This window comes from Sciurus vulgaris, assembly GCF_902686455.1.
Source record: "Sciurus vulgaris genome assembly, chromosome: 7".
Lineage (NCBI taxonomy): Eukaryota > Metazoa > Chordata > Mammalia > Rodentia > Sciuridae > Sciurus > Sciurus vulgaris.
The window spans coordinates 72,387,323-72,408,159 of NC_136467.1; positions in this window are offsets into that span (position 1 = coordinate 72,387,323).

Sequence of the window (20,837 nt, forward strand, 5' to 3'; positions counted from 1 at the left end):
TTACTTTTGGAATCAATACACTGACTGGATACAATAAGTCAAAAACAAAAGCAACTATATGAAAATATTTTTACTATGTGTAGCAAGTGTATTTCTTTCAAGAGTATGAGTCAACAATTCTGCAACTAATTTTCATGTATAGTAGGGTTGAAGAAATAAATATATTGGAGATAATTAGGATTTTTGCTATCAGAGAAAGAAATTAAAATTTTAAAATATAGGAAAGCTAAAATGAACATGTGGTATTACTGAAATTAGAAGTCTCAATATGAACCCAGGTATGTATACTGTACATTCTGATAAATACTGAAATAGAGAGAGAGTGTGTGCATGTCTGGGTTACTCTACATACAGGCATTTCCAAGTCATACCCACTGACAGAGTATACATGCAATGACATTTTAGTAGCAGTGAGTACACCTTCTACGTAAACCTTTACTTATAATTCCATTCTCCATTTAAAGGTATGAGGGCTCTTTGAACAAGTGATTGACTCCAGGACTGGGGCAAGACAAGCCACTATATCTTGAACATCTTGAATAGACAGAAAGTAAGGTATTACCCTAAGTGAAAGAGCATCAAAGCCAACCTGGGAGAGTTTCCTGTTGACTAAAGCTATCACTTTTGGGGACAAACATGAATGAAGATAATATTAGATTATAGAATAAAATGAATAGTGACCATTTAATCTGAAGTTAGTAAATATTTGTGCATGCAAATAAATGTGGAAGATAATGGCAGCTCTTCCTTTTATAATGTTTTCAATCAATAAATATAAAAGGAATGGAGTAGAGAGAAAATCATAGTAACAATTACTGCAAACCAGATCTCTAGATACATGCCAAAAGTAAAGGGCAAATGTTATGGGATAAAATGATATTTTTTAGTCTTGAATTATCTGCCTCCAGATATTTACTAATTCAAAAAGAGAAAATAGTAACTTTACAGTACAAAAGCACAGCAGAACCACTTTAACCAGGCAATCAATGTTAAATGAGATGTGTCAAATGACATCATGGACTTCTTTATGTTACATTTAAATGCCACTTATTCTTGTGGCATATGTGTCAGAAAAGCATAGCCTCAATCTAATCATAAGAAGATTAAATAACCCCAAACTTTAGGTATTAATCAAAATAACTAATCAGCACCATTAAAAGCCATAAGGTTCAGGAAAGAATGAATGACTATCATAGATAGAAAAAATTAAGACATAAACTAAAAGTTAGGTGGTTTCTTGGATGGGATTCTGGAGTAGACAAAGCATCTTGGTGGCTCTTAGTGGAATTCCAGTGAAGTCACAGTTTAAGAGTATTTTAAGTATTCCAAGGTTTTATAAGGAAGCTGTGAACATTCTGAAATATTTTTCCAACTCCTTGTGAAACTGCAATCATTTTAAAATAACAGTATTAAAGTTATATAACACATGTCTCGGGACATTAATATCACACTGTTAATCCATATAACACTAGTTAAACATCTTCTTTCTTGATTCTCAGGACAGTGCAAACTTTTCCATGCCTTGAGATCATACGATATTTTCAAAGTAGCTATCATTAGTGGTGTAATGTTGATGAGGAGGAGGAGGCTCCTATGTGAAAGATTTAGTTCAATTTTTTCTTTAAATTTAAAATAACATTTTTTGAGTTAAATATTTTCTAAAGTGAAAGTAAGAAAATTCTTTATTCCCTCTATTTAAAGGAGATAGAAATTTATAACCTCTGGAAGGAAAAAGGAAACTGAGGACTCTGACTTTTTACAATTTCCCTTATCTGCCAAACTTGCCCTGCCTGCCCAAAGTAAGCCTGCCATGAGTATCTGACGAACTCGTCCCATGTTAAACCCTATAAAACTCAGACCCTTGCTGTAGTCAGTTGCCATTTTCCTCTTGAAAATGTGTCCCTCTGATTAATAAAGCATCACTGATCTGTTGGGGTCCATCTTCATTTCTTTTTCTTTTTATATTCTCTTTCATTTGCTTTCATTTGGTGTCAAAACCCAGGACAGGGTTTGGGGTTCCCCACCTCTCCCCATCCTAATGAATCTCTATCATCTTTTAATCCTCCTCTCTCCCCCCTCTATTTCTTTCCTTCTTTCCACCTAAAATAGGGAGACCTTTTGGTCCCCCCAGATCCACTATAGCTAAACAGCAGCTGGTACATGAGCCAAAATTGAGCTCATTCCTAGGTTAGATTTTTGCTGCCTTGCTGCCATGTGGACAGAGCAAGGCCTGTATCAGGACCTTTATTGGTTTTGAAGGCAAAACTCCTTCTAACCTTAACCCCTTCAATTCTTTTCCTTTCCTATACACAGACCTCTGGATTAGAGGCCACTTTTTGCCATTTTGTTCCTACATGAAACACCAATCTCCTCAATCTTCAGAGAGGTAAGATTTCTTCCAGTCTCTTATAGAGGTGCCCTGCCTCAGATCTTCCACCTTTTGGCTTGTCCAGGACCCTGGTGGTCCTCCACCATTGGGATTACTGAAGGAGACACCTTCTCATTCTCTGGTGGAACTGTTCTGTCCAGTAATGGAAGGCACCAAGGGATGCTTTGATCTCGACTGCCACCCCAGTCAAACCTCTCCAACATGGAGGCTAACCAGTCCATCCCACAGGACTTTCCTTTAGGCTGTCTCATATAAAAAAGTTTTTAAATCTTTTATTTCCAATCCAATCTCAAAAGTAAATGCCTTATTCGTTTGAGTACTCAGAGTTTGTTGCAATAAAAATTAGACAATCTAAGTCAATGGCCCAAATTCAGAATTTGGGACCTTGGACCCAAAAAAATCCCCAAGAATTAGACAATTTCCTCCAACAAAATGGCAAATGGCCTGAGGTTCCTTACCTCCAAGCTTTCTTTTACCTTCACTCAAGGCCATTATTATGCCAACCTTGCTCTGCTCTACAATTAATCCTTGCTGACTCCCGGCTCCATAAGACTTCTATTTCAGGTCTTGACTTCTAGCCTTCTTCTTCACTTACTGCTCCTGAAAGAACAGATGAACCCACACCAAAAGTAGGCAAAACTGGAGGCTACAAAGAAAAGTTTCTTAGACAGGAGTGCCTCACAATTATCAAAAGAGACTGTTGGAGTCACAGCAAATTTTTTTCCTAGTCAATTTGAAACCTAAAAATCTTCCTAATCTCCTACATAGGTAGGCTTGATCTGTGTTTCTGTGCTTGCTAGTATGATTATCTAGCTTCAATATTTATCCCTCACATTGGCCTAAAAGATGTAATGTGGGACATAGAAGTCCTCACTAACTTTACCAAGAAAGCCCCAACTGACACAGATAAAGGGATCTCTACTAAACACAGAGGTAATGCCCAAAGAAAGGTATTTTGCAAAATAAAACGTCATTAGACATCTTAACTACAGCTCATGAGGACATCTGTGACATTATAAAAGCTAAGTATTGTGTATAATAATTGTATCAAATGGGCCCACCGTGCTGACCCCACATGGTTTCTTTTCCAAGAAGCAATTTACCTACAACCCTGCCTGGCCTGTGTGGGCGGGATATGTCACATTCCTTCGCAAACTACCTGTTCACTACAGGAGCAAAGCAGGCCAAAAATAATGTTGATAAGAACTCAGGTTACCCTGAAGGAGGAGACTTTTGTACCAGATCCTGAAACTCTGGAAGATAAGGATAGTTCCTCTTAGCCATAAAATCTGTAAGAATGTATGGTTAAGAATCAAATTAGAACCAGTCAGCATGAGCCATTGTGGCCTAGAGTGCTATGACAGTGGAGACTTTGAAGTCTGATGTCACCCTGCTGTCTGTCAAAAGGCCAGAGGTGGGTTGGATTCCCCCCCTATCCAGGTGTTGGGAATGTTGTTCCTGACTTACTTCAGTTTCTTCTTTGTGGGAGAAATTTGATGCATGGGTCAGAGGAAGACTTGAGACAAATGAAGGCAGCTGGTCGGGGGGCCACTCTCTGGTGCTACATAAAGGTCCATGTCCCAAGTATGACCCCAACAGCCTTCAGGAGTCAAATAACAACCACTATCTGTCTCTCTGATTAACTTGGCCAGATGGCGGAGGGCAACTTCACCCAATGAATCTTGGACCTGAGACAAAATCTCTGTCTGATCTGGGATAGTTGAAAAAGAGATGACCCTTTAATCTCCAGAGTATGAGCCAAGTAATCTCTCCCTCTTCAGAAGTGCTTCTACCCCAATTCTGTCAATACTGTCTGCCTCTTAAACAGGGACCTATTATGAGAGATTCTCAAGATAGAGCTCCCTGAGTTTTAAAATTAGACTATCTTCTCTACATTCTCATAAGATACACTTTCATCTAAACTCCCCTCATCTGGCAGGAAAACCCAGAAAATCTGTCTAAGTTAATTAAACTACCCAACATCTGTCCTAGTTCAGGAAACTGAATTATTTATTTTCTTTAGTGGAGATATCACCCAGAGCAGTAACAGACTTGCTTCTCACTTCAAATTTAGGAGTATGATATGAAACCATGGTCCTGGGAGTATGAGGACAAAGGGAACATGTAAGCAATTTTAAGGGCATAACTAGCTACCAAGAAGTTAGTATCCTTCATTCTGAGTCCCCAACCAGAGGGCAAGGAAGGAAAGGCAGAAACTGCTGAGTGCTAGAGGCGCTGGAATCAGGAAGATGTCCCCTAGCTAAAGAAACAGTTTTCTTGGCACAGTTTTTCTTTCATTTTTCTCCTTTAACTTTTTCTTTCTTTCCCCTCTCTCTCTCTCTCACTCTCTCTCTTTTTCAGAAGGGAGCCTCATCCTCTAAAGTAATAATAGGGGAAACTCTAACTGCAGTTGAGATAAAGGAGATGCCCAATAATTTTCTGCACCCAAACCCAGCCTGATTACCAACTAGGAAAAAAAAAAAAATGGTTAAAAGGCCCTATGTATGAGGTGCTGCTCAGAACAATAGCTACCCTCACTTAGCTTCTGTCAGAGCGCTCTCTCTCCAAGACTCATAGAGCTTTCAGAGCTTGCAAGACTTACAAGGCTTGTAGAGGCAATTACACAAAACTGGTTTAGGACCAAAGGGAAAGTAAAAGGTGGCTCTTTTAATTCCAAGCCACTATGGAACCTAAATGGCTGGCTATCTTCTCTGCTCTCCACTCTACCACCCTGCTTTCTTAAAAAGTTCCTCCCCAAATGTAACAGCACAGGAAGGGGAAAATGGAATGATTTCATATACAATATTCTTTTCTTGGAGAATCTTTACCTGAGGATTTCGGGACACTCACATTGTTTAGATATCTGGACTGACTCTAATCTGAGCCACAAAATGAACTTTGGTCTCATAAAGATATATAGCCATGTCATTTTTTAAAAAATTTTAAATTTTTTTCATTACTCAACATGTTTACTCTTATTACGTAAAGCAGCAACTGTTGGATTTCTGTTACATGCAACTAATATGGCTGGCAAGAGAGACTGATTAGTATTTCCTTCTTGTTTATCAGACGGATAATTCTCTAGAGAAGAAAGACACTAAAGAAAAGCAAGTTGACAAAATATAACCAAAATATAGGGCTGAGGCTGTGGCTCAGTGGTAGAGTGCTTACCTAGCATATGTGAGGCACTGGGTTGCATTCTCAGCATCACATAAAACTAACTAAACAAAATTAAGGTATTGTGTCCATCGACAACTAAAAATATTAAAATAACAATAATAATGTATCCTAGGGGCTGGGTATGTAGCTCAGTGGTAGAGCACTTCCCTAGCATGTGTGAGGCCCTGAATTCAATCCCTAGCACTACACACAAAAAGTATTGTTTCACTGTCCCTTAAGAAAAACAGCATGAAAAAAGAAAAGAAAAGAAAAACAGCATGACCACTACACATGTGTAATTCCAGCAGCTTGGGAGGCTGAGGCAGGAGGATTACAAGTTCAAAGCAAGCCTCAGAAACTTAGCAAGGCCTTAAGCAACTTAGGGAGACCGTATCTCAAAATAAAAAAAAATTTAAAAAATTTAAAAAGGGCTGGAGATGTGCCTTAGTGTGTAAGCACCCCTGGTATCAAAAAAAAAAAAAAAAAAAAAAAAAGAAGCATGCTACCACAAAAACACAAGATTAGGAGCTTATCAAAATACTATTTGAATCTTTTTCTTAAAAAGTTTTTAATTAAATTTTTTTTTATTTTTACAGACTGCGTTTTGATTCATTGTACACAAATGGGGTACAACTTTACATTTCTATGATTGTACACAGTGTAGATTCACACCATTCATGTAATCATAAATATACATAGGGTAATATTGTCTGTTTCATTCGACTCTCTTTTTTCCCCTAACGCCCTATCCCATTTTCCTCTACACCATCCAAAGCTCCTTCATTCTTCTCTTTCTCCCACCATCCCCTATCATTATCTATCATCATGCACTTATCAGAGAAAACATTCAGCCTTTGGTTTGTGAGGCTTGGCTATTTCACTTAACATGACATTTTCCAACTTCATCCATTTACCAGCAAATGCCATAATTTTATTCTTCTTTATGGCCAAGTAATATTCTATTGTATATATATACCACAGTTTCCTTGTCCATTCATCAATTAGAAGGCATCAAGGTTGGTTCCACAATCTAGCTATTGTGAATTGAGCAGCTATGAACATTGATGTGGTTGCATCATTGTAGTACACTGATTTTAAGTCCTTCCGGTATAAACGGAGGAGTGGTATAGCTGGGTCAAATGGTGGGTCAATTCCAAGTTTTCAGAGGAATCTCCATACTGCTTTCCAGAGTGGCTGCACCAATTTGCAACTCTACCAGCAATGTATGAGTGTACCTTTTTCCCCACATTCACACCAACTTTTATTATTGCTTGTGTTCTGATAATAGCCATTCTAATCGGAGTTAGATGAAATCTTAGGGTGGTTTTAATTTGCATTTCTCTAATTACTAGGGACGATGAGCACTTTTTTAATATATTTGTTGATCACCTATATACCTTCTGTGAAGTGTCTGCCCAGTTCCTTAGTCCATTTATTGATTGGGTTCTTGTATTTTGGGTGTAAAGTTTTTTAAGTTCTGTATAAATTTTAAAGTTAAGTGCTCTGTCTGAAGTGTGTGTGGAAAAGATTTTCTCCCACTCTTTTTACATTATTGATTGTTTCCTGTGCTGCTAAAAAGCTTTTTAGTTTGAATCTATCCCATTTATTGATTCTTGCATTTATTTTTTGCACTATGGGGGTCTTGTTAAGGAAGTCTTGTCCTAAGCCAACAAGATGAAGATTTGGGTCTACTTTTTTTTTTTCTATTTGGTGAAGGGTCTTGGGCCTAATTCCTAGATCCTTGATTCATTTTGAGTTGAGTTTTGTACAGGGTGAGAGACAGAGGTTTAGTTTCATTTTACTGCATGTAGATTTCCAGTTTTGCCAGCACCATTTGTTAAAGAGGCTATCTTTTCTCCATTATATGTTTTTGGCACCCTTGTCTAGTATGAGATAATATACTTATGTGGGTATGTCTTTGTGTCTTCTATCCTGTATCATTGGTCTACTTGTTTATTTTGGTGCCAATATCATGCCATTTTTGTTACTATTGCTCTATAGGAGAGTTTTAAGGTCTGGTATTGTGATACCTCCTGCATCACTCTTCCTGACCAGGATTGATTTGGCTCTTCTGGGTCTTTTGTTCTTCCAGATAAATTTCATGATTGCTTTTTCTATTTCTATGAGAAATGTCATTGGAATTTTAATTGGAATGGCATTAAATCTGTATAGCACATTTTGAAGTATGGTCATTTTAATAATATTAATTCTACCTATCCAAGCACATGGGAGATCTTTCCATCTTCTAAGGTCTTCTTCAATTTCTTTAATGTTCTATAGTTTTCCTTGTAGAGATCTTTCACCTCTTTGGTTAGGTTGGTTCCCAAGTTTTTTTTTTTTTTTTTTTTTTTTTTTGAGGCTATTGTGAATGGAGTTGTTTTCCTCATTTCCCTTTCAGATGTTTCATGGCTCATGTATAAAAATGCTTTAGATTTATGCATGTTGATTTCATATCCTGCTATTTTGCTGAATCCATTTATGAGGTCTAGAAGTTATCTGGTGGAGTTTTTTGGAACCTCTAAATATAGAATCATGTGATCAGCAAATAGTGATATCTTGAGTTCCTCTTTTCCTATTCATATCCCTTTAATTTCTTTAGTCTGTCTAATTACTCTGGCTAGTATTTCAAGGATGATGTTGAGTAGAAGTGGTGAAAGAGGACATCCCTGTCTTGTTTCAGTTTTAAAAAAGGAATGCTTTCAGTTTTTCTTCATGAAGAATTATGTTGGCTGTCAGCTCAGCATAAATAGCCTTTAAAATGTTAAGGTATGTTCCTACTATCTCTATTTTTTCTAGTGTTTTGAGCATGAAGGGGTGTTGTATTTTGTCAAATGCTTTTTCCGCATCAATTGAAATAATCATATGATTCTTAACCTCAAGTCTATTGATGTGATGAATTACATTTATTGATTTCCAGATGTTGAACCAAACTTGTATTCCCAGGATGAACCCCACTTGATTGTGGTGCACTATATTCTTAATATGTTTTTGTATGTGATTTGCCAGGATTTTTTTTAAGAATTTTTGCATCTATATTCATCAGAAATATTGATCTAAAATTTTCTTTCCTTGATGTGTCTTTATCTGGTTTGGGTATGAGGGTGAAACTAGCTTTAAAGAATGAGTTTGGAAGGGTTCTATCCTTTTCTGTTTCTTGGAATACTTTGAGAAGTATTGGAATGAGTTCTTCTTTGAAGGTCTTGTAGAACTCAGATGAGAATCTGTCTGGTCCTGGGCTTTCTTAGTTGGTAGACTTTTGATGGCTTCTTCTATTTCATTGCTTGAAATTGATCTGTTTAAATTGTGTATGTCCTCCTGGTTCAGAATGGAACTATCATATGTCTGTAGAATTTGTTGATGTCTTCAATATTTTCTATTTTGTTGGAGTATAGATTTTCAAAGTAAATTCTCATTATGTTACGTATTTCAGGGGTGTCTGTCCTGATATTTCCTTTTTCATCGTGAATTTTAGTAATTTGAATTTTCTCTCTTCTTCTCTTCATTAGTGTGGCTAAGGGTTTGTCTATTTTGATTACTTTCTCAAAGAACCAAGTTTTTGTTTTGTCAGTTTTTTGTTTCAATTTTATTGTTTTCAGCTCTGATTTTAATTATTTCCTGTCTTACTACTTTTGGTGTTGTTCTGTTCTTTTTTTTTTTTTTTTTTTTTAGAATTCCTGTTTTTTCTGTATTTTTGAGTTTATGGTTTTATGTTAGATTCACATTTGATCCTGTGTTCCTAAATTTATGTCCTTTTCTGATCAGTACTATTTTATCTAGTGGTAGAGGTTTTTACACTCACTCTGTCTTTGTTCAGAAGTCAATTTTCAAGGGTTGTCTTACAAATACATTAGAAAATCACCTTTTACAAAGTCCATAACCATCTGTAACCATGGTGGTGTTGTGCATAAATCTAATAGCCATTGAGGACAGTGGTCACCTGAACCTTGGATTTTATTATCCACCATGACTTTTGCAGAGTCCAAAATGTTTCAGTTAAAGTGCTGTAAATAACATAAAGTATTTCATCTTATTAAGAGGAATAATTGTAAAAAATTCAGAAATGTCATAAAGATTGTTTTAACATGTGAATTTAAAAAGAGATTGACAACTAGGAAAGACATACAAGAATGTTCTAGGTATGGAAACATGTTTTAATATGAATGTAGAAGGAAAAAGAAGTGTTTCTGGATGAGAAAATGTTTTGTGTGGTAAAGTTAAAAGTTGTAGAATGTCTAAGTCAGTTGCATAAGGTTTGTGGAGGGTAAATTTCAAAAAGTTTGTGTGTAACTAAATTGTATGCATAATTAGTGCAATCATTTAAAATTATTTTAGGTTTTTTCTAAGGTCAAATATTAATATACTGTTCTAAAGCAAAGTTTAACCTTCTGTGGGTAGAAGTAACAAGGATTTCTTAAAATACTAATTTGCTCTTATCTATCAAGATAATTTCTTGTGCCTGTTAAGTGTTATTTAGAGAAACTAGTCTTAAAGAAATTAGCATTTGTAGAACTCTGGTTATACAAAAACAGTTATTTTAGAGTATTACACTACACTACAGATTCTGAATTTTCCATTATGTATTCATGTCCTTCAAGTATGCAAATCTTCAAAATATAAGATTTACAAAAGCATTTTACCAAGCTGGTGTTCTTCAAACTAAAGTTTGAAGTAAACATTTGGAATTATCAAAATTATGTTTCTTGGTTCATAGCTACTATATAAACTTAATATGTTTTTACACTTGTTACTTTCATTTTGTATTTTCCTTGTAAACTTTATAACTATTATCTGTTAGTGTCTTGCTAAAGTACAGCTTCTAATAAAACAACTTGAGTTAATTTGAGATAATATGCCATCACCTACAGGACAGAGAAAATATAAAGCTGAATTCCAGTGCTAATACTATCTCAATTAAAAAGAAGGGGTAAAATAACTGTAAAGTTATAGACATTAAAGTTAAAACTCAGTACTCTTTCTTTAAGACTGTGAAACTGGCTTGCTGAATGTTTAAGACCAAAGCTTAAGGACTAAATTGAAGAAAATAAAAGGACTGTGAAAGAAAAAAAACTAAGCCAATATTTGCTTCTTGCCCTCTGAGGTCAGAAACCCAAGGAATTATGGGACTTTTCTAAGGACTTTGAAACTCTGGGCCACACGACATTCCCAATAAGGGGGATCAATGAGACCTTGGAGAACAGAATGTTGACCAGTGAATATGCTGAAAGGAAGAAGGTCATTGGAAAGGGAGATGTCTCTGATGCTTCCAAGGGAAGCCATGTGATCAACAAGACCCTGACACATCCTGGCAGATGGCAGTAGAGGAGCTAAGAGACTTCTCTCAAGTTCCCAAGAGTGACTCCCTGGGGAAACTCAGCTGATCCTTGGCAATACATAGGAATAAGGTCAATTTGAACATCTTAACCCACATATCAGAAACAGTTATAATCAAAGTACATTTATACCTGAGCATTTGAAAGAAAAGATAATAGTTCTTTTAATAGAACTTAAGAAGTACACTTTGTCAGTCCCATAGCCCTGGTGCCCCCCCAAATTCTGAGGCATTTTTCCTTTACGGGTTTCATATTTACCCCTGCCTACCAAAAATTGGACTGGCCTCTGTATCTTGGTCTTCCTTACTTCTAAAATTGACATTTTACCTAACAACCAAAGTATGTCTTTCCCAGTAACTGCACACACCAGACACAAGAGAGCTCTTTATTTACTTACTCATAGGGCTAGGGATATCTACCAGGATTGGCACAGAAGCACTGGAATTAGCAACCTCTATTCACTACTCTAAGAAGTAGTCAGAACATATTATCAAAGATATCCAACAGGTCTCTGATTCAGTATTGACTTTACAAAATCAACTGGATGTCCTGGCATTTGTCCAGCAAAACCCTCAGGGCCTAGATCTCCTTTTAGTTGAACAAGGTGGCCTATATCTCTTTCTCAAGGAAGAATTTTGGTCCTATGTCAATCAGTCAGAACTGGTAACTGACAAGGTTAACAACTACAAGAACGATTGGCTCATCAGAGATGAGAGCTAGCCAATTCCTGGCAGGCCTCATTGGGAGACCTAAAACAATGGACTTCCTGGCCTCTCCCTCTTAAAACTCACACTCATACTCATTTTTTCTTGTACTAATCTTTTTTCCCTGCTTTTTTAACTTTATACAGAAGCAACTTCTTGACAAGGTAACCCATCTAGCCCAGACCACTTCCCAAGAACATGCAAAGCCTTTTTCTTCCTTCACTCACAACATGACTCTCCTGAGCCCCAAAAGGAAGGAATCAACCACAACAACACTGAAGTTCCTCCCTCTATGTCTTCCTCATGGCCGAACCACCAAAATTGTATAGGAACCTAAAATACTCCCCACCTCCTTATCATCTTTTAGATCTCTGAGAGAGACTCCTCTACTCTAACCCTATTCAGCAGAGAAGCTAGATATCATGACTTTGCCCCAACTCATTATACCCCTTTTTGAGTCTGGAATTAAGGAGGCAGAAACTTACAACCCTTTGGGGCAAAAAGGAAACTGAAGATTCTGTTCCAATTTCCTTTATCTGCCCAAGGTCCCATGCCTGTGGAAAATAAGCCCGCCAAAAGTAACTGACAAATTCTTCCCATGATGTGACCCTGCTAAACCCTATAAAACACAAACCCTTGTTGTAGCTCATCACCATTTTCCTCTTGAAAATGTGCCCTCTGATGCTTAATAAAGCATTACTGATCTATTGAGGTCTATCTCCTTTTATTTTTCTCTTTGTATTCTCTTTCATTTGCTTTCACTGTTTATCTCTTTAATTCTTTCACCTTTCTGATAGAATTAAATCAGTGTAAAAGATCATGCCAACCATGGGGAGAGATGCCTGAATTTTCCTATGTTCTATAGGAGCATAAATTGTGCAATTTTGGCTGAAACTTGAAGTACACTTTGTTGCATTCCAAACAGTAAATTTTATGCAAAAGTTTAAGGATTCAGATGGACTGTTTTAATGAAAGTCATAAATTTGTAATTAATTTTGAATTGAGTAATTGAAGAACGAGGAAAATGTTCCTTCCATGAGATTTCCTTGCATGATTTCTCAGATGGTTTTGCCATCACCAGTTTCACTGAGAACATCACCCTGCTGGAAGCTCAATCTGAACAGATGAAGCACCTTTCAACCTGAGTAATTACCTCCCATGGCTATAAACCCTGTGTGCCCAGCACATAACCAAGCCTTGTCATTAGAATATAAATTACCTTTCACTTTTTGATCTATTTTAAAGAAGAACTGCAGACCTGACAGCTGAGTAGGAGGCAGGGGGCTGAGGAAATCAGAGTAGAGAGGAGGTTGGACTGGAAAGAACCATTTTCTCCCCTGAAAATGAGTTCTGCTTTGAGGCTTAGGTTGGAGAAATGTTGGGGATTAAAGTGATAGGTGGGGAAAAGACTATGAAATCAAGAAGCAATTAAAGAAACAGCTACTTCCCATCTTTCCTCTCTGACTTTTCCTTGTCCAGTCAGTGATGAGTTGGTAGCACTAGTTGGCTTTGCAGAGCAGAAAAAAATTTAAAAATCCTGAAAGAGTTATCATGGATTATTTTTTCTTCCAAAACATTTTCAGTACAAATAACTTCAGGACACACACATCTCAAACATTAAATTAAAGACCTTTTATCCTTTGCTGCCACCAAGATCCCCCAGTTGTATAGAAATGAGAATTGGAAAATATTGCCTAGTGGACCTCTTGGGCAACCTGAACTTCTGAAAAACAATAGCTACAACAGATGTTTCTTTCATATGATATGTGTTTGATCTCCTAAATAATGTTTCACTACCAGGAGCTTGGCAAAGGGTCAGGAAATGTGGATAATTTAAGGAGAAAATATGGAAACAAAGAAAAAACCCATGGTACCCAGAAACAACTGTTGCAAATTCCTATGATCGAAATGTGGTTTATGTTACAGCAAATAATCCTTATTTTGAATGTATGATTTCCAAAGATACTTAAGTTTTCAGACAAAGGCAGGCAGCCGTTTGCAATAAAACCACACTATTTTATTATTGTAGACAATAGTAAGGAGGTCCTGAGACAATAATACATGTATGTATATCAAAAATCATGTTCTTCCTCAGGATGTCTACTAAATTTTTGTGAAGATGTGCTTGGAAATCTAGTCTAGTATTTATGCAATTTGACTTTCAGAAGTTTATTCAAATGTCCTAACTTTTTTTCTTATTTACTCAAGGATATATTTATTTGAAGAAAAGAAATAACTAGGCAATAATAATAATAATGCTCTAGTTGAAAAGAAACACTGAATTACTTTCCCTCTAACTATCTTATTGCCTTGAAGAAAATAATTTCTCCTAACTTTGTAAAATTTACCAAGGGTCCTCTTTCCTTTCATTTGGTCACTGTAACATTTCAGACTTGATTCTCACTCTTGGACACGCACTAAGAAAAATACTTTGTTTGATTTGAAAAGTTGTTTACAACCAATATGATAAAAGAAATTTAGCCTCAAATGATTCAATGTTCTCTATTTTAAACACTTTTATCTAAAATATATTTTTCATCCTCTAAATTTGCACCTTCATTTGGTGTCCCTCTGGAAGCTACCATCATTAAAATGTAGTCAGGTATCAGATATCTGGGGAAAATGTGTGCTAGGGGTTTGGTTAGGTGTACAGTGATGCCCTACTTACCTTGGTAAAGGAATACACATGGAATCGATGTGGCCTGTCATGCATGATATATATATATATATATATATATATATATATATATATACTTATGTGTGTGTATATATATATATATACATATACAAAATATGTAATTATTGACCATATTTTGGAAGAATGCCAGGCCCATGAAATAATATCTTGTCCATATTTTTATTGAACATTCACAATCATAGAACATACATCATGTAAATCGGTAAATGAACCAATTTAAGACTAGCAGAGATACACAAAGTTATTTTATGTTTATAATGAAGCAAAATATTCCCCATACTCAGCAGTCATAGTGTTAAATCTAAATGTGTGCTGCTATTCCTTTCAAGAGCCACAGAAATGGGCTTTTCCCATTTCTTTCATTGGTCTTCTACACTCTTAAACTCATTATTATGTGTGTGCTGTTTTAATTCCAATTCCTCAAAGAACCTATGTTTCCCTTAGGTGTCTCTCCAAAGCATAATCTATTTCTCCTCTAAACCATGAAACATAGTAATTTTTTAGCCATATGGCTTTTAGTAACTGAAATGAGATCCCAGGAGTAAAATTCCTTGTATTCAGGATCATTTTCCTTCTTGAACTTAAGGTATAATAAGTTATGAAAATATGATGGAAGTAAATGCAATTGTAAGAAAATTATTTTTTTTAACTAGAGAAAAATTTCCTATAAAATAATCTTCTATAGGAATCCCAAAACTCAAAATAAGAATGACTGGTTTCAATGAATTCACCCAACTATCTGAGCTTAAGTGGAAAATGGTGCTATGTTAAAAGATGCAAATGCTTGTTAGTTAAATTTGTCATCATATGTTGCTTCTCTGTATGCACCATCTGGTTCTCTTTCTTTCTCTCTTTTTTTTTTTTTCTATTTTGAATTAAGTTGGGAGGGGAGTAAATTTTAAATGTGGTTGCATGAGACAGACTGCTTCCACTTGAGTTATCTTTGTTTTTAGTATTTTTCCAATGTAATAGTGAATATTCTTGTATTTAAATACTAATTTTAAAGAAGTTGAAAAGGATTTATTCACTTTTAATGTTTGATCTAAAAAATAACACTTTTACGTAGTAGATAAAGATTACTACATTTAATAAGTTTTCCCTTAGGTGTCAATTATTTTAAATCCAGGTTTCACTTATTTCTATAAGAATGTAGTGGTTATTTAGACCAGGAATACCTTTACAGAGATCAAAGGCCTTTAGAAGACTAATGTATGAAGTAGACGCAACTTTCCTTTTCAATGTTTCTGAGAAGATTCCTTTCAAATCAAAGGCAGCAGAGCCCACTACTGGCATAGTTGTTGAAACTTTTCCCTAGTGAAGTAATTGGTTGTTGCTTGGAGCTAAACTTCTATGGAATCAAAGCCAAGTGTAGGAATATAAATAGTACAAAATTTCAACTAGTTTTCAAAATTTATTGCAAAAGAAGTTGTGGTCAGTCTGAAGAACAACATTAGGATGCCCACATCACACAAGAGCCCTTCCATATATTCTTTTGGAGATCTGTGATTCCACTGAACCACTGAAGGCCAGTGTGAGATGAGTCAGCCCCGTTACTGCAATGTCCCACAAAGAAGAGTATAAATGAAGTTTTAAGAGATATGCAACCTCTTCTTAATTATATGTACTATATTTTTAAAATACGGTGATTAATATAAATTTCATCAGGCAGGTACTTATTATTTGTTATCATTCCACCAAAAAGAAAAAAAAAAGCACAAAAATTTTTTCTACCTTTTACTTTGAATGGAGAGTGTCATAGATTTTTATGGTGGCTATACAAAATTACCACAAACTAGGTAATTTAAAACAAAATGAATTTACTCTCTTGTAGTTCTGGAGGTTGGAAGTTTGAAATAAGTACCACTGGGTTAAAATTTAGTTGTCAGTGGGGCTCTGCTCCTATCAGAGACTTTAGGGGAAAATCTGTTCCTTGAATCATTCACCTCTATGGGTCCTTATGTTCTTTGGCTTGTGGTTGCGTCATCCCAATATGTCTCATGGTCATTTTTAATTTCCCATCTTCTGTCTATATTTAAAATGACTTTTACTTACGTATATGCTTTCTACAAATCCCTATAAGGATATGTAAAATTTCATTCAGAAACAGTCCCATAATCCATGATAATTTCCCAAAGTCAAGGCCCTTAACTTAATCACATGTGCAAAGATCCTTCTGTCCAATAAGGCAACATTCATAGGTTCTTGATGTGAATACATACATTTTGAGGGCCACTTCTCAGTCTTCCATGAGAAGTAAAATTTATTATCTAAAACCCTGTAATTATGTGATGATCTTTATCTGATTTGAGATTTGAAAGACATCTAAGCCAAGATTTAACTGAGAATTACCATAGGGCACACATTTACATTGTGACAAGAAAGCTGAATATCCTCCCTGAGGTAATATACCCTCGTACCAGGATCCACAGGGGAAGGAAAAGAAAAGAAAAACAGCACTCATAAAGAAAGCAACATTACAAACTTTGTAGAAAAAGCAAACAGCAAAATCAGACCCATACAACTTCAATAGAATAAAATCCCTTTAAAATGTTCCCAAAACAGTAAAAATTCAGAGGCAAAGCTAATGGTGACTAGATCACAGAAGCCCAAAACAGAGTGGGGAAGATATGACTCAATCTGATCATTCTATTTACTTTGTGATAATGTAAACCCATATTTTTCATGATAGAATTTTTAAACCTTGCTCATAATTTTATGATGGAACTTTATTCAATTAGAATTTCTGGATAAAATAAAATAAATACATTTAATGGTGACTAAATAGAAACAAAACTGAAATCATTAGCAAAAAAAGAAGCTATCAAAAATGATAAGAGGGCTGGGGCTATAGCTCAGTTGGCAGTGTGCTTGCCTTGAAGCACGAGGCCCTGGGTTCAATCTTCAGCACCTCAAAAAAAAAAAAAAAAAAAAAAAAAAATGATAAAAGAAAAATTTAAAAACTCATAGAATTTTTAAAAATATAATCAAGATTTAAAAGGAAATGAACAGGTTAATGGATAGTTTAAATAGTTAACTGCAGTAGCTAACACTTAATGAGGATTGAGGACATGCCAGCCATTCTTTTGAGCACTTTATGATGACTAATTTAATATTTACATCAACAATGAAATATGTATTACTGCTATTGTCATTTAACAGATGAAGAAAATGGAGATACAAGACTAAGACCTGCTTATATAACATAACTTCTAGCTAGCAGAAGTAGAATTAAAACTTTAGTAGTGTATCTACAAAAGCCACTTTCCACAGTAATACTCTACTGACTTAATTAGGCCCAGATGAAGAAAACTTCAGAACTGGGAGAAAATCCAGATATTTTTAATCAATATGTGGTAACAAAGAATAGGAAAACATGAAAAAAGATATCTAATTGGATTTCCATAAGGAAAGACTAGATTAAATGCAGAAAAGGTAATGTTCAAGTAGATCATTTTGAAACTATCTCCCAAGTAGATTAAAGACTTGTCTATAGATTATAGAATCACAATTCTAAACAGGACAAATAAACAAACCCTCACATAGACATGTATTTGTAAAAGTATAGAACATTAAAGAAAACTATCCATAAGAATGAGGGTGAAATGGAGACACATTGAGACTAAAAGAAAGTCAAAGTGCTTAACAACAGCAGAAACCCAGCAAATGAAATTGTATGGATTATTACTCAAGGAGATGAAATATGATGCTGGAAATAAGTGCTGAGCACAAAGTAAGAAAGCCAAGTAAATAAAATGGAAAATATGTCAGGTAGTCTATGTAAGCTTCGGCTGTGTAAGTCAGTAATGATAATGTCTACTTTGTGGTGTTAAACCAACCACAATAGAGCTGAAATTCTCATCAACAGTCCCTGACAATAACAGAAATAAGATACAGCACTTAAGGTTTTTCAATAATGGTTGACTATACCTTTCAGACTAACTCTCTAATTCAGTAAATATGATAATTCATGTAACAGAAAGATGCATAACAAAAACCTGCTTATAGTCATTAAGGAGCTTCCAAGGAGAAAGGACCATTTGGAGGCATGTGGTCCAGAATAAACAGAAGCTGAAACACACTTGGCTAAATATGACTTTGGGGTCACTTTCTGCTCAAGTTAAGTGCTAATTCCAAGAATGATGAAAATGTAAGAAATGAACATATATATAAAGTAGGAGGACAGTAATTAAAGTTACAGAACAGAAAATGAAGAGAAGTGCCAATAAACATTAGTACTTTCAGTTTGGACCCAAACAGTGTGCTGTAGGAGTAAGAAGAGATCCTCACAGGGACCAATACCAGTTTCCAAGCCTTTTAATACCATAAAAGATTAAGGTGATCAAGTTGCTAATTACCCTGATTTGATCCATGCTTGCTGTAAGCACATATTTAAATATCACATTTAACCTCGTTGATATGGACAATTAATAGATGTTGATAAAAGCTAAGGTAAAATACATACTCAAAAATTGAATGCTGATACTCTCAACCTAGGTACTAACAAATGCAAAAGCAAATCATTCTGTAAAAACATGTAAGACAGATTCTTAAATTATATTTACTATCTTTTCCTAATGAAATTGAAAATAATCCAAGAAAGTATACTCCTTCTAAACATCCAAGAGGGTGTAATCCTTCTAAAAACCAAGAGTAAAATAGAAACAGAATTAGGGTTCTTGAAAGCACATTCACCAGACATGCATCCTTTTAAACATATGAGAAAGTGTTCTTACAGAACAATGAGTGTCATGCAAACCTAATTTCCCCACAAATCTTTAAATCCATAAAATCATGAAAAAAAATGAATAAAAATAACTATAAACCACTTCACTATAAAGTTGATTCACAGAGATTACACACTTTAATCTCCTTGCTATTAGTAACATAAATACTAAAACAGCAGAGTCAGATATGTTTCCCAAGGCAGAAAAGAGAGTTAAATATTTATGCAGAATGTATATGAGAATACTTTGAGGCTTAGGAAATGAATTCTTTCTGAAAGGAGAATCTAAACCTGAGAGGAAAGAAGTCAGACTCAATGGACACAGCACTGAAAACTGGAAAACACAAAGGAAGAGGCTTAAAGATGCCTGAAATCCGAAGGGGAACTTTAAGCAAGTTGCAACTTCTGAGAGACAGGGAGGTGATGGGAGGTGGAGGCATTATGAAGGGGTAGTCAATGAAAAAGAGAATGAGTGGTGGAATTAAACATGGTAAAGAGACAAAAGAGGATCACAAAATCAGGAGATATACCAATATCTTAATTTCAAGACAAAAAGAGGAAGAGGAAGAAAAGAAAAAGAAGAAATAACAGTAGCATCAATTTAAAAAATTGTAATCTAGTGAATCAACTAAAGAGGACGGTCTTGGAGGAAGAACCAGTGAGCCGCCCAAACTCCAATCCCCACCAAAACAGAATCCCTTCTTACTGTTTCTTAGGAAGATATTCGTTTAAGCATGTATTTTCATAACCACTGTACAAAGGGAGTAAACAAGAAAACAAAGTTGGAATGACAATATTGGGATAATGAATCGTTATCCCCTCCCATATTTCTATCCTCAGGTTATATGCCTTAGAAGTGACATGACAGCGGAGCTAAAATATTGAAGAGGAACAAAGCCCAGACTACCAGAGCTGATCCTTACTATTCGGTATGCTGTATTCCCTAGAAGGAACAGGGACAAAGCCTAGGCTGCTTCAAGCGGTTCTTGGGTAACACAGAATATTTTACTGCCAGCCCATTATATGGTCGTTCTGAGAACTATAAGTCACAAGGGGAAAACTAGGAAAGAAATTGGATTGGCATAGGCTATGGGGAACATCTAGCATACACACAACTTATGGAACACCATCAAGTGAAACAATCTACACATGATGGGAATTAAAAAAAAAAACAGTGTCAGCTTATTTCAAGAAATGACACAAAACTCCCCAAATCTGGTGGAGGAAAGAAATATCCAGATCACTGATACCTAAAGAAACCCAACCTATTTGAACATCAAGATATCTTTACTGAGACACATTATGATGAAACTGCCTAAGGACAAGGACAAGGAGAAAATTTTTAAAGCAGGATGATAAAAGAAAATTGTCACATAGAAGGGAATCTTCAAAAGACTATCAGTGGAATTTCTCACTAGAAAGCTGGCAAGCCAGGAGAGCGGAATGACATATTAAAAGTGCTGAAAGATGCCTCCTGTTTCACTTTTCTCACTAAGGACACTTTTTGCTTCTTATTTTTCCAAATAAATTTCACGACTGAAGAGTGTCATTGGAATTTTAATAGGAATTGTGTTAAGTCTGTATAGCATTTTTGGTAGTATAGCCATTTTGACAGTATTACTTCTGCCTATCTAAGAGCGTGGGAGATAAGTTCTAAGTTCTTTTTCATTTTCTTTCTTTGCTCTGAAGTTTTCATTATATAGGTCTTTCATCTCTTTTGTTAAATTAATTTCCAAATATTTTTTGAAGATATTGTGAATAGGACAGTTTTTCTAATTTCTCCTTAAATAGGAAATATATATTTTTTCTATGATATATAGGAAAGCAATTAATT